At 35.2% G+C, this 15,329-nt stretch overlaps 1 protein-coding gene and 1 long non-coding RNA gene across 2 annotated transcripts in view; both read right to left on the bottom strand.

The window, feature by feature from the left end:
- The window catches only part of LOC106469473 (AP-2 complex subunit alpha-like), a 67,094-nt gene that overhangs the window by 16,624 nt on the left and 35,141 nt on the right, over positions 1-15,329 (bottom strand). The window lies entirely within an intron of this gene.
- On the bottom strand, positions 7,359-12,629 carry LOC111088507. The gene is made up of 3 exons (XR_002613007.1): positions 12,539-12,629; positions 11,704-11,838; positions 7,359-10,885 (listed from the first exon to the last, which is right to left on the bottom strand). It is a non-coding gene; the product is annotated as an uncharacterized LOC111088507 (long non-coding RNA).

Raw genomic sequence — 15,329 nt, 5'->3', positions numbered from 1 at the left:
ATTGCATGTTTTGTTTGGCCACTACAAACAAAGTAAATTTAAAAAAATTAGAAAGAGTGAAACTAAGTGTTCCTATAAAACAAAAATCTTTTAAGGAATAAAATTACGTTACTGGCGTTACTATTATCTTTGATATTTGAAAATTTTTCTCAGTTTATTGGTGGTTCAACTACATTCACAAGAATCATGTATGCTATTAATACTTCAGCAAGTACAGTAAGAAAAGTACGAGCATCAAAATACAATTGAGTTGTGTACTTTGGAGGGCTCAGTTAAACCTCAAATATCTAACAACCAGGTTTTGTAACGCTTGAAGCAATGTAAAAACCTGTTCTGCACAGCACAATGTAAACTTTCATCACAAACCATTACACAGAAAAAAAACCTCACAAAATCTGTTTAAAATTATTTTGCAAATGTTAGAAACTGTTACCTACAAGTTTAGTAGTTTGAGCTAAATACCATAATTTGTGAAATGCTATAAAGTTTAATACATAATACTGATAAATTTCTCAGAGCTAAGCAAGTTAATTTCAAGTTAAATTAGCTTGCAATGCAGTTATTAGACAATTTTGAATACACTACTTGGCAGTTTACAAGAAAACCACAGCCAACACAGTTACAGTTCAATGGTATATATATCAGAACTAAGTTTTGACCTTGTTTGGTGCTTCTACCAAAACTTGACCACTTTTGAGAAGGATATTGAAAACTCCATCCTCATGGCCCCCTTGTATCCCTCTCACTAAAATCATAATGGGCAGACAGTAATTGAACTATTTTATCTGGATAAATGCAATTTGGCTTTTATGACTTCTCCTATTTTGAGAAATCAAGCATGACATGGCACACACTACTTTTATATAGGTTAGATTCTATTGATTTATTTGTTTGTGAACAAAATTATCAAAGATAGATGAGTCCTGTAGTATTTCACATTGTTAATGAGACAATATCTGCTTTAATATCAACTCTACTTTCAGTTATACAATTAGTATTCATTTTGTTCAAATTCTTTAATATTTAATTCTCTATCCCCTAATATATATAGAAATATTTAGATGATTTCCTTCATTTTCATATCATCTACACTTTGATCTTAAAATTGCTCCACCAACTTTTTCTCTTCTTTTAACCCTATGTGCATGAAACAGTTTACTGTACAGACACAGTATTGGAGAATTAATGCTTATTATAATTCTGAATATACAATATGTATCTTCAATAAATTTGAAAAGCTTTTAATAAATGTGAAAAGTCTACTATACACAAAAAATCAGGTTTTGAATAGTATCTCTACTAAGTATTTGTCTGTGAATTTACTGAGTCCATCTGACTAGTCTGAATTGAATACAAAGTAATTCTTATGTGAAGAATAAAAATCCTTTTCTGTTTCCCATCTTATAGTTTTTATATTTAATTTTCATAATCTTGAGCCATTTAAATACATATCTAGTTTTTTGTTAAAACTTTAAATTTTATCTGCCATTTTGTTGAATTAAACACTAACTGTAATTAAATCCTTTGGAAATTAAAACTTAGATAATGTAAGGCTTTGAATTATAAAGTTGTTTAATCAAATTTTGAATGTAACTGTAAAATGTCGTGATACACACTGATCCTCCTGTAAGCTAGGGTTAAACACATTACCTCTTCCCTCATTAGAACATTCTAATATAATTAATTTGTTAAATTAATGCTTACATCTGACAATAAGAGATACTAAACTGTTTTCCAAATTTTTTTCCCTTGGAATCTTTTTTTTTTTTTTACTTATGATTGACAGAACAAAATGAGTAGTGAAATATTAATCCTGTTTTGCTAAGGACGTCATCAGCGTGCTCTGATTTTCACCAGCACAACCATATGTGACTTATGCTTCATTCAGTTGTACCACAACTATTGTTATGTTGGAAAACTAATATTAATACTATTGATAAAATAAATTATCTTTAAATCCTTCAATTCCTTTTATTCCATTAATCAGCTTGTTTCATACATCATGTTGCAAGTGAAATATTGAATGGAGAAGTTATTGTTGCTTTGACTTTTGTATTGTCATCAGACTCATCATCTGTAATCCATATTTCAATCCCTTCATCAGTATGGAAACATTTGATTGTTGTCAACCATCATTCATATTTTGTAGTTTACGATCACTCCATCAGTATGAAAGTACTTCATGGGTTTCAGTCATAGTTTACATTTTGTAGTTTATAATCACTCCATAAGTATGAAAGTACATCATGGGTTTCAGTCATAGTTTACATTTTGTAGTTAACCCACATTCCATTAGCATCAAAATACAACATAGCTGGTTGATCTGTGTCTGAACAATTATATAGGTGAGCAATAGAAGGAAGGAAGATAGGAAAGAAAGTATGGTTGCCTTCCTGAGCAGCAGTCTTAGAAAGGAAAGATTGGTCTGGGGAGAGGAATATACGAGTGCAGAGGAAGAGGGTGTGAGAAGTATCCATAGTATAGACCTCTGAATAACAGTAATCACAGGCGAGAAGGAGGAGGAAATAAGTCAGGACAGAAGAGCAGTACAAAAACCAAGAGGTCAACGGCTCGAATAGTGCATGATCTCAGTTAGGCATGGGAGTTGGGCGAGGAGGACAGAGGAGAATGAAGGAGTAGAACAAAATGAAGAGGAGGGGAAAAACACATTGTAATATTTGGAAAGGCAAAATGCCATGAGTAGGACCTTTTAACAACTAGTAAAGGACAAACAATGGACGAATTACCAGATAAAAAAGGCAGAAAGGTGGTTTATAGTATGATGGGCAGGATGAAAGGAGTGGTAGAAGGATTAATGACAAAAGACCTGTCACAGTAGTTGATAGATAAAGACAGTGGAAGGGTAACAAAAATGTGATAAGAAGAATTTCACATAATCAGAAAGTTCGGCCTGATGGGAAATGGATCATGCAAATCCCATGCATGAGTATGAAGGGAAGATATCTCTCGATGGAGAAGGGATGCATGAGGGTGAGGCAAGAAAGGGGGATACTGGAGAGAAGAAGGGGGTCCTAATGTCAAGCAGACCAAGGCTAAGCTGGTCAAAGGGACATCAACAATAAAACCTGACAAGGAGAATAGTGTTTAAAGTCAAGGACTCAAGGGAGGAGATGAATAGGAAAATAGGCATGTAGAAAGACGTGATACTAGGTTTGGCTGAGAAAATTGACAGCCAGAGTCGAAGGATGAGGAATAAGGGACCAGAAGAAAGGGAGCTCGGAGTTTAGAAGGGTGGCAAATGCATCTACAAGAGCAAGTTCAACCAAAAGCAAACCCCACAAAAGGCCCCCTGGGAAGTGTAGAGGCCAGCCACCAAGGTTTAAGTTCTTGGCAAATGACAGGCAAAAAGACAAACTGTATGTGGATAGACTCGGAAGTGTATGTTGAACACTTGAAAACAAAGAGTCATGGAACAAGTGCCACTTGAAAGTTTGGTGCAAGAAACGACTGTGGAATTGACTAAGTGGAACATGACCAACTGATCCACCAGTAGGGGCAGGAATGAGAACATTCTCGACGAATCGCGAGATGTTGATGTGGAGTGAATGCTTGTCCAGCATCCAAATGTCAGAAGTCCTATCTTTGTCCAGAGATGTGCCTCAAGCAGAGAGGGAAACACTGGTAAAGGGAGAAGCCCGTTAGAGATGTGGTAATGGAAAGTCGAAAGTATGGGCATAGTGCAGTCACCATAACAATTCCTCAAGGAGAGGTTCTCAAACAAGGGCAATGGATCCCAAGAAAGAAATGCCACAAAGGAATGAAGGGTTCGAGGGAAGCCACAGTCTCCAAAAGCAAAAGAACCTCTTATGCAGAAAGAGAATGAGAAGCATAAACCTGCAATGCAATAGCTCACAGGTGAAAAGTAGAAGGCTGAATTTGGTTGAGGAAAGAGACGAAGAAAACTTCCCAAAAGTACCAAACACTGAGTGGGCATGAGAAAGGACTTACATCCCAGAATATGTCCCTTCCTCTCTAACCGAGTAGCCACCTGTGAAAGAAAGGAGAGTAGTAAATAAACTAAGAATAGGCTGTGAATATAGCGAGCAAAAGTCCTCACAATACCAATGAATACAAAATGGGTCAACAGTCACTTGAAGGGAAGAGCACTGAATGAGAAGGCATGTAAAAGATGGGTGAAATATAGAAAACAAATGGAGAACAGATTGAGAGTGATGTGTAGGAAGCTGCAGACCAGGTGACAAAGACCATAGAGCAAGTCAGAGAGAGAGGAAAAAAGAAATAGAAAATAAAGCAAAGAGAAGAGAAGCAAGGAAGAGGCCTAGGTGGATAAATGAAAAACGACCACAAGCAGAAAGGGAGACCAACATCAGGAGAAGAGATGGGTAAGTACAAGATCATATTTGTCTAACAGTCACTGTGAGGAAGAACAATGAACTAGACTTCTGGTAGATGGAGAACAAGTGAAAGGGTTTTTTGGGTTTTTAGAATTTCGCGCAAAGCTACACGAGGGCTATCTATGCTAGCCGTTCCTAATTTAGCAGTGTAAAAATAGAGGGAAGGCAGATAGTCATCACCACTTACCGCCAACTCTTGGGCTACTCTTTTACCAATGAAGAATGGGATTGACTGTCACATTATTACATCCCCACAGTTGAAAGGGCGAGCATGTTTCGAACTCGCGACCCACAGATTACAAGTCAAGTATTCTAATCACTTGGCCATGCCGGGCCCGACAAGTGAAAGAGGCTTGGAAAGTGGAATGGGGAGGTTAGGAGTAGACTGATCTAAACTAGGAACAAGAGTAAAGGGCGAGATCGTGAAATAGAAAAAAAAACTGGGAATATAACGAGGATAAAAGCTGTGTAACCTCAGATCACCAGGGAGAAAGGAATACTACTGAAAAACATCTGGGCAAAAAAAAAGGGGGGGGGAGGGGAGCCATATAAACATCAAGTACACAAAAAGAAGGAAGAAGTGCAGTAAAGAGGAACATTACCCAACCTAACGAGTCCCAACAGCAAGAGCAAAGAGGGATAGAGCAGAAGAAATCGAACAGAACCAGCTGGCACAGAGAAAGGAACAAATGTCTACAACAACCCAGCTGATGCATGAAGAAGTGTCCCAGATAAAAGGCAGTGTTAGAAGACGAAATTCACGAAGGTAGAGATAAGAAGATGAAAATTCAGAAATGGAGAACCAGAAAATGAAGTAGAAGGTAAGAGACCTAAACAACAAGGGCAGGGGATCGAGAAAAGGAAGGAAAAAATCTACAAGTCAGGGTAAAGGAATCGCGAGTGCACGGAGGACGAGCATTCAGGTGTGAAAGAAGAGCTATCAAAGAAAAGAAACAGTATAAATCCTAATAACAAGAAAGGAAAAGAGAAGGTAAACTCCAAGTATTGTGGATCAGGGAGTCAAAAACGATAAATGAACATATCTGAAAATGAAATTATGAAAGACATTGTAAGATTAAGGTCGTTTCTCAAATGGTAAGGTACTTCCTAAGGCATATCAGAATAAAGTTGAAGCCCAATAGATTATTACCGACTAAAGAGAAAAAACATTCGGTCTATACAACGGGAGTCGACGACCCAGTAAGCTTGTAGTAATCCACAAAACATTCAACAATGGAAGTAATGACCTCAACAATTAACGAGCCTCCAAAAGCCTGGGTGTGGACGTCGCTTACAAAGGACGAAGTCACTCTTATTTGAGAATTCATGATACAAATTAAAGCTTTCGAAACAGAAGCCAAAGAAAATGAAAATCAAGTTTTGTTAACGATGCAAATCTCAATAAATTGAACTCATACGAGAAATTTAAACAGTTTATTTAATACAATACTGAGAAGAAGAATGGAGTTACTACAAGTGCCTAGGGGGAAGTATTGCGCATAGAGATGAGATTGTGTCGCCCTCAAACCGGTGGAGAGCAAGATGACGTAAAATTTGGTGGGAGTTGCCTGCAAATTTCTCAGGCAGACGTGCAAGGAAGATATGTAAACTGTGTGAGAGGCGAGTTATCATCTCGGAACTTGTTAATCCTTTTGCACAAGTTAAGGTTACATACCGCAACCATTGTTATTGAGCCTCAAGTAAGCATGTATATCTTTCTGCATGGACTTCTTTGAAAGTAGCCAATACAGAAAACCTGTACACCTAACTTGATTTAATACTGCGTGAAGACCATTGGTTAAAATACATAACCTAGAGTAGTGAGATGCCAGAATTTCTTTGTTTCACTGGATATTTAAGTCAGACATTTCCATAGATCCGTTTCTTAATTTATCTCTTATTGACCTTAGCAGCTAGATGACACGGAAGAAACAGCCAGTTCAAGTGTCACCATAACAATGTGTTTCATAAAGTACTTTTATATTTCAAACTATTCTTTCTTTTTATTGTCTGTTCTAATTTAGGCTTTAAGCTGTGTTTTACAAGAACGTTTGGATTTTTTTTTTACTGTGTATATTGCATCTGTATACCACATAATTTTAACTTTCAGTGAACGAATAGGCCCAAAATTATTCCAATAAAAAGCTGACCATCATACTTATCTACTGGCACAAGACATCCAGGTTTGTAATTAGTTTTTATTTTATTTTAACCAAACCATATTCTTCCATTGATCCTTGTTTCACATTTAACATTATTGGTACCAATTTATTCCAGATTTGGCAATTTCTTTCGCATTATTAGTTTTCTGAATGGCAGACCTATAGTGTTAACCCATCCTATATTGTTACACAATGGGCTATGTTTTGCCTACTGCAAATAACGAAACCCAATGTTTAGCAGTATAAGCCCTTAAACTTACTGCTGAGCCACTGGAGAACTTCATGAAATACAGAATGAAGATTACCATAATAAAAATTGCAGAATTTTGAAATTAAAAAAATCAAACATTTGTACCAAATAAACTTTTATTATCTTGTCAGTTTGGTTTTTGTATACTTTCTTGTATGGTTTCTACTTTTCTGTTTCATCAATAAATTGAATTTTAGTTATAAAGCTTATACGAATATTGTACAGCTAATAGTGATGGTGAACACAAAAGGCTCAAGTGAAATTTGGGTGATAATGTGATGGTTACAAACACATCTTCATTGCTATAAAATAACTGGCACTTATCTTTTCTGGATCAACACTGTTTTTCTGTGTTATACCTATAATGGTACTTGTTTTATTTTTTACTGAGATTAATCAGTGAAAACCATTTAAATAAAACTGGTTTTAATGCAGGTGACCTAACTAAATGTGTCATTATACTTACTGTGCTTTAACACCATATACTTACTTCCATTATGCTAAACATGAATTTGAAACTTTTATATCAAGATACAATGGATTTTGAAAAAAATAAATCAAGTCTACAAGCTTACTTCTTTCAATATTTATTGCTTCACCAAAACGTACTTTACTTCCACAAAGATAAACTCTACAACAGCCAGACCTAAACCGATGTGGATGTGACTTCTTACATCAATACTGGTGAAGATCACAAGTGACAATAAGTGTAAAAACACTGACAGAAGTAGGGATGGGACAAATAGTAGCTGTGGCCATACACACTGAAAATGTGCTGCAGGTGTATGCCACCACATAATTTTGGTATTGTATTAAAATCGTTACTTCATCGTCTTTTTAAAATTTAATAAAGTTATACAATTCCATACAAATCAGTGGTTACTGCATGCCCTTTAAGGAAATGCAGCAGTAATAGTATACATGTTTTAGTCTTCTCCACTCCCCAAGCTGCTGCTGAGACTGTTGTTTGAATTGTACTTGCAAATGTTGTTTCACTACCATAACCACCAGCATCACACAGGGCAACACAATGGGTAGGCATGATTATTTAAACTACATAATGACTATCTGTATTATAACCATCAGGACTCCCACTTTTTAATACCCAAGAAAATGCTACTATGCTTATAAGCTGGTAGAAAACACCTGTAGACTTACATGATGCAAAGCTATTACATGTGATGCACATACTGGTAGGTTCGTTTATTTGTTGTTAAGCACAAAGCTGCATAATGGGCTATCCATGCTCTGCCCACTGCAGATACCGAAACTCGAATTTTAGTTTTTATAAAACTATCCGACTTCCCACTGGGGGACAATGCAAATAATATCATTTCTGTAGAATATTGTGAGATAATTGCTGATGGAAATGCTATCTGATTATCCAATTCACTATAAAATTAACATAGAATCGGATCAGATTTCACCGGCTACGGCAAAATCTGACGAAATGGATACTTGTCCCATCCCTAGACAGATATAATATGTAAACATCAACAAGTACTGCAGTTATCAGAAAAGTTAAATCCTGGAGAAAAATTAACACCAACTAATCAAATGTTTACTCTCATATCAATGTGATTTTAAACAACTCTATTTTCATCTGTTTACCACAATTACAAACCTTTCAAAACTAAAAGAGGAGTGAGTAAGAGTAAACAGTTTGGAAAGAACATAAAACAACTTTTATACTATAATACACAATGTGATATAGAATTACATACACTAATTATTTTTGCGTCATTTTCAACAGAAATCTTAACTTTTCCTTTCTTCCCGATACAAATTATAACATTTTTCATGTCAAACTCATTGATCCAAGAATAAATGGCTGACAGAAATTTATTAAATTTTATAACTGATAAAAATGTGGCAACCTCATAAGATGATCTAATTACACCAATAAGGAAATATTTACAGTCAATCTATTTTATTAACAATAATTACTTCTAGGTAGCATAAGTTCTTAATTATTTAAAGCAAGTCATAAAGGTTTTTAACTAAGTGTTTGTGTAATTGCAGATTTTACCAGTAATGTGTAGTTTTAAAAAGTTATCATACCTACATTGCAGGTATAGCTGTACCTATTGTTATAATTTATAACAGTAAAGTCTAGTTTAATAAGGATATTCACCTGAAAATGTGCTTGCACCATTAAAATACTTTTGGTGTGCAGCAGTAAATCTATCATTAAGTTCTGATGAAGAAAAGCTACCTACATATTACAGTAGGAAACTTTAGTTTAATAAACATCAATATTAACTTGAGGTAAGTTCCATAGTTTTCAATTATACACCTTATTCCACTAGACTTTCACAACACACTGGAAAATGACTTTAAATTCATGGTCAGAACATGTGTGGTTCTTCTAAACATATATTTCTATGTTTTGTTTTTAAAGAAGCATATATTTAATATACTCGAAATGGAAATAAAGGAAAATCTCAATTATCAATATAATCAAATCTTAGAGAATGAGCACAAAAATAAAATCTTTTGTGGTAACATTCTTAATGGCAAGTTGTGACAATTTTAACCAAGTTTAATATAAAGATGGAAAATTAAATGTACTTTCTCTGAGAGAAGCACAATAATACCAATATTTGATGACTTAGTGAACAGTAATACGTATTTCAAACTCCTAACTGTTTGAAAATTGGAAATTTTATTAGATATTTTTTAAATTAAAGGACACAACATAAAATGTGGCCTTTTACTTCTACAACATTTGTTACACTGTTCAAAAACAAATATAACAATTCATGGGGAGAAATTCGTTACTCATACATTAATTACTAAATATATACAAAATTTTCATTAAATTGTTCAACTTATACCAGGGCTAGTTTGAATTATTAAAAAATCAATCAGTCTAAGTTTTTAACATCACAAAAACAATTTTTATACTGACAAAGTAACTTCCATCAAATACGAAAGTACAGATAACATTACACAGTACTATGATATCTAATATGTAATCAATGATTTTTAATCTTAAAACACCTGGTCAATTCCTAACAAGAAAAGCAACCATTTTCATGTTCTACATATGATTAGACATATTAATGTAATTTTTAATGTTTAACAACAAAACAAAAGCTCATTAACTCAAAGTATATTATCTACTTTTAATGTTATAATGTCAACAGAAATTGCACATGGAATGTTTACTATTAATATACAAATACATACATTAACAAGCTAATAAACCTTGGTTATAATACATTACATAAAAGGAAAAAAACATAGTGATTATTTTAGGTACGATGACAGTCCAGAATAATTATTGACAAGAAAAAAATGCACCACAAAAATGAATGTGGTACACGACTATTATGTCAACATCTGACCTTTACCTTCTATAATGAGTGTTCATTTGTGTGTATTTAATAACAGATATTTAAAACAAAACCTAATAGTCACATACAAACTCTCCTAAACAGTTTGCCAACAAAACCAAAAGCTTTGATAATAATTAGAAGTTCGTTTAAGCCAAGAATAAACAAGTAAAACACAAAAGAAGAAAGTTCACAATCTGTGCTGACTGGAGATACAACAACTGAAAATTAATTTCTAAATGAATTTTTTTTCTTTTGCCTTTAGTTACAAGTTTGACACTGACAAGATACATAAAGACAGGAGAAAGTAAACACACATGTTACAGACCAAGAACTCAAATCTTTGAAAGCTTTTTTCTAAATTATGTCCACAGTTTTCTTATAACACTTAAGAGAATAATATAATCACTAATGGATTTTTAAAACGTTTCTAATATCCTAGACAAAACATGCTAATGACATCCATTTTGTGGTCCATTTTCTCCACGGGTATCTAGAAGGGCAGACAAAAATTGGTGGAAAACTGTGAAAAACATCTACACAACATGAAATGGTAATTCCATGCAGTACCAGCTGGCAAGAAATGAAGCTCTTCCCAGCTCTGACTGCTGATTCCTGTCTTCTCTACAGGCAAGTCATGCTGGTGATGAACAAAAAGATGCTGACTATCTAATAGGGAGGTCAGAACTGGTCATATAACAGTTCACACAGTTCCTTGGATACTGAATCTTTACTAGATCTCATAGTAAGTCGGTACATCTGGAAAGGAGAGGATATTGATGGTAGCTAAATTAGATGGCACTTGTGCACTGATAAAATGCTGAAAATGCATACACACTGTTGTTGACACACTATACAATAAGATTGGACCCAAGAAAACCTCTACATGTGTTAGTGGTGTACATGCCACCACTTACAAGCAAAATGACGTTTCCTTGTAATGTGAAATAGTATGAACTACATAAAAGCACGTTATTATACTTTGTAAGCCAACATTATGTATCTATATAGTTTCTTCTCTGCCATCATTCCATGCTATATTTCTAGTAATTGTGATACTGATAACTAAAAATCATTACACTTTAATATAAAAACACTGTTTTATATATATTTAACACTGAATTTCAAGTGAAAAAGACATTCCAGGACTTAAATTCACGAACTTTCTAACACAGCCAGTTATCCTACCACTACAAGTCATCCCCATCTCAATGTTCACTCATAAAGTTTATACTATGAGTTTAGTTCACCTTACTATGTTATAATAAGTATAAAGTATTTCCACAAGCTTAAATATATTTTAACTTCCATTAGGAAACAATCAAAGGGTATTAATTAATATTAGATTATATTTTAAGTGAAAAAAAGATTTTGGGACCAGGAAAATTGAACTTAGGATCTCTGGCTAAAATTATTACTATTATTTTTTCATCCATTTGATACAGCTCTTAATTTTGCAACAGAGGCTTTTAAATTGCATTCAAAGCAAAACTTTAAGTAAATCACAAATAGTGCCTACAAACTTCTTGAATAACATCAAGAAGCTGAAAGATCTGTAAAATGTTTTATAATTTTACCTGAGCATGTGAGTTCGGTTCTAATCTCAGCAAACAGCCTACTTGTAAAGAACGAGTGTGGATGATTCCTGCACACACACTGTTTTCAGGATTAGGATCAATTCCAGGCAGATATTGCATTCCAAAACCTATTAACTGAAGGAAAATATATACATATATGAATAACTACATTAGTATTTGTCTATAAAAAGAAAGCAGTAAAAAATAAATATTACTTCTATTCATAAACTACCCAAGTGCTCTAAACCTGGCAACTATCTCATTCCTACTATCCAAAAATCTTCCTTTAAAAGAAACACCATAGTTAACATTTGGACAAAATCTGCAACAATTCAATAGGATAAATTTAAAATATGCAAATAGACTGGGTAAGGCAAACAGTATGCAAAGTCAACCAATGGTATTCATAATTCATACTGTGATTTTGGTAAAAATTAAAATACTTGTACTGCCTTTTTTTTTTTCAGTAAGTGGGAGAGGAAAACTATCCAAAAGTTTTCTTCAATTGTCCTTTACCTTTATATATGCAAACATTTTCTCAAAATAACAATGATAATGTTATCTTAATATGAGCCCTGGAATAACCGTAGATGATCTGATGCTTTTAGTAGTTACACAGGTGGAATTGCTAAGGAGATAATTTGTCTATTATTGTTATTATATATATACAAACACACACACACATTTTGGGTTACAGGCAAAATGTTAGAAGTCAAAAATTTGTAAAACATTATTCCACACTCACTTAGTAGTACATTTTTGTCCAAATATAAATTTTACTGTTTATTATCATTAGTAGTAGCATTAAAATAATTTTATAAGGACAACTACCTACCTTAGTTTTGGTGACTTCTGGATCCATAGGATAATTAGCTTTGAAGATTTTCTGTGCTTCTTGAGCTGGACTGAAAAATAAACCAACATTTTTAGTTTTTAATGAGTTTGCTACATCATTTTACAAAAGCTACTACAGTGAAACTACATCATTCACAAGAGATGTTGTTTAGTATCACAAAAACTTACGTTTTCAATTACTTCAGTGATCTCTTAGTAACAAATAAACAGGATTACAACACTGCTACCACCATATATATTAGTATTATATGCCATGTGAGATGTAGTAAAAGTTAAATATTAATATGAACTACAACTTCTCCTTTGTCCAGTTTGTACTGTTTGGTGTGCCTTATAATGGACCGCCCTTTTCAGGGTCCTTGCCTTCATCTGTCCCTACCCTGGGACTCATCTTTTTCCAAGGATCTCCTCTCCATTTTCCCTTACTGGATGGGTCACTCCTCTGGTTGGTATGTTTTGGGATGCTTTTAGACTAATTCACGTTTCTTCATATTCGACTCATCACCCTTCTCGTTCTATTGCATCTCTTCTTTGCTACCCCTAGGACGAGATACTCCAGGGAGGCATGTGGATAGCTCTCTACACATCCATCTCCTTCTCTTTACTTTCTGTCTGTTTTATCTCCTAGTGGTTTTCAGCTTCCACCAGTCACCATTCTTCAATCACCTTACCATCTTTGAGAATAATACATACTATTTTTCTTTCAGAGCTCTTTTTTTTCATTCATAGGATCCCACCAGTTGGCTTGTGTTGTCTCTCAGATTATACTTACCTAAAATCCACATCAATCCATGACAACAGAAGGCGCGCATATCATCTGCTCTGGCTCTACCAATGCCCACTGTGAGATAGGGTGTTTTGCAAGACCATTTGGGATATCCTCTTGGTATGCATATTTATTCAATTTTCCAATCTAGACCATACTTATTCCATGGGCTATCATGGGAAAAGCCGGCATCAAAGAAGTATTCACCCACTTCTTTGGCTTACACTTGCTGGGTTTAAAAAATAGAGTTTTGCAGTCATCCATTGCACTGTGTCCAGTAAAAGAACTTTCCAGCAAGAGATCCAGACAAATGTGTGTTCCCCTATGCGAATCTCCCCCTCGTCGAGTTGAACATGGGAGAACCTTACCATTTACCAATTCCTAGCTGCTTGGGTGGTGTACCATGGAGAATCCTCACTGGTTGAGCTTAGCACAATATGATGAAAAGTGAGGTGCTGGTGACACTATCATTGTGGTGCAGGTCACCTCTCTAAACTATTACTCATACCACTTTTGCCCTCCACATGCAGCCAAAATCTGTCCAGTAGAGTTGAGGTAAGTAAACACTATACATAACCATACTGCATAACTACAGTGTCCTCCTCCTGCAGCTGGAATCTGTTCAGTAGTTTTGAGGTGAGCACACACTATACAACAAAACTGCATATATAAAGTGCCCTTCTCCTGCACCTGGAATTTGTTCAGTATAGTTGAGTTGACTTTAATTCATCCCAACCACACTATACATATTTGCTCAGTGAATCTTTGTGTGTAAGTGCTTAAATGTTCATATTCTTATTTTGTCTATCTCTGCATCACATGGGACTCATTTTCCTCTTCTCTCTTACATTCTGAGCAAAGACTATACCCTGATCGAGACGAGATGCAGTCACCCACGGGTGTGCCCCTACAGAGCCCGTGTGATCAGGTTCATGGGCTTCCATCTGAGCACTTTCTGAAAGAGCTCGTCTAGGTCAAATTTGCACCATCCCCTCCACAATTCAACGTGAGATTCTAGCTAAACTATGTAGGTGAGTTATTGTCTCAGAAGTTAACATTTTTCAAATGTGAAAACGTATTTCTGATAGATACTCACCACTACACACATTCCCACCCATCCTCCCTACTTACCGTACATATTTTGTCTTGCCTCTCGAAGAATGAAGTTATCTGGAGTGAAAGTGCATAGGGGAGTTGTTGGACATGGAGACTTTATCACCCTGCTGTAGGTGGAGGGCTTTTGTCATATGATGACAAAATTAGGTAAGAGTTGCCTCAAGGCTAGTGACCTGCGAATCTCTTAGGCAGATGAGCGAGAGAGATAGCTAAACTGTGTGAGAGGTTAGTATCTATCGAAAATACATTTTCAGATTAAGAAAATGTTAACTTTACGACCTTAGAGCACATGGTCAACAGAGCGGTGAGTACCTTCATGGAAATTTATTACGTGAATATACCTGAATATAGATACATTCTATACTAGTTATATAAAGGTGAAATTCATGATTTCTTCAGCCATTCCAATGCAACAAATGATCCTATTACAGATCAGGTTCACTCTATTATGACTACTGTATTTCCAAATGGAGCTGCTTTGTTTCAGGAAGACGATGTATCAGTTCATACTGCTGAAAATTTTTAAAGACTGGTTCATGTGGTTAGGGCACTCGACTTGCAACCTGCAGGTCGCGGGTTCAAATCCCCGTCCCATCAAACATGCTCGCCCTTTCAGCCGTGGGGGCGTTATAATATTTCAGTCAATCCCACTATTCATTGGTGAAAGAGTTGGCGGTGGGTGGTGATGGCTGGCTGCCTTCCCTCTAGTCTTTCACTGCTAAATTAGAGACGGCTAATGCAGATAGCCCTGGTGTAGCTTTGCGAGAAATTCAAAGCAAACAAAACCAGAGAACATGAAGAGTTTGGACACCTATCTTGGCTTACACAGTCATCAGATTTAAATGTTATGGATCCTTTTCGGGCTTTCCCATAGAAGTAGAAAACGAGT

This window comes from Limulus polyphemus, unplaced genomic scaffold, assembly GCF_000517525.1.
Source record: "Limulus polyphemus unplaced genomic scaffold, Limulus_polyphemus-2.1.2 Scaffold97, whole genome shotgun sequence".
Taxonomy (NCBI): domain Eukaryota; kingdom Metazoa; phylum Arthropoda; class Merostomata; order Xiphosura; family Limulidae; genus Limulus; species Limulus polyphemus.
Note: the sequence above shows the minus strand (reverse complement) of the source record. Positions and strands in the feature narration are given on the sequence as shown.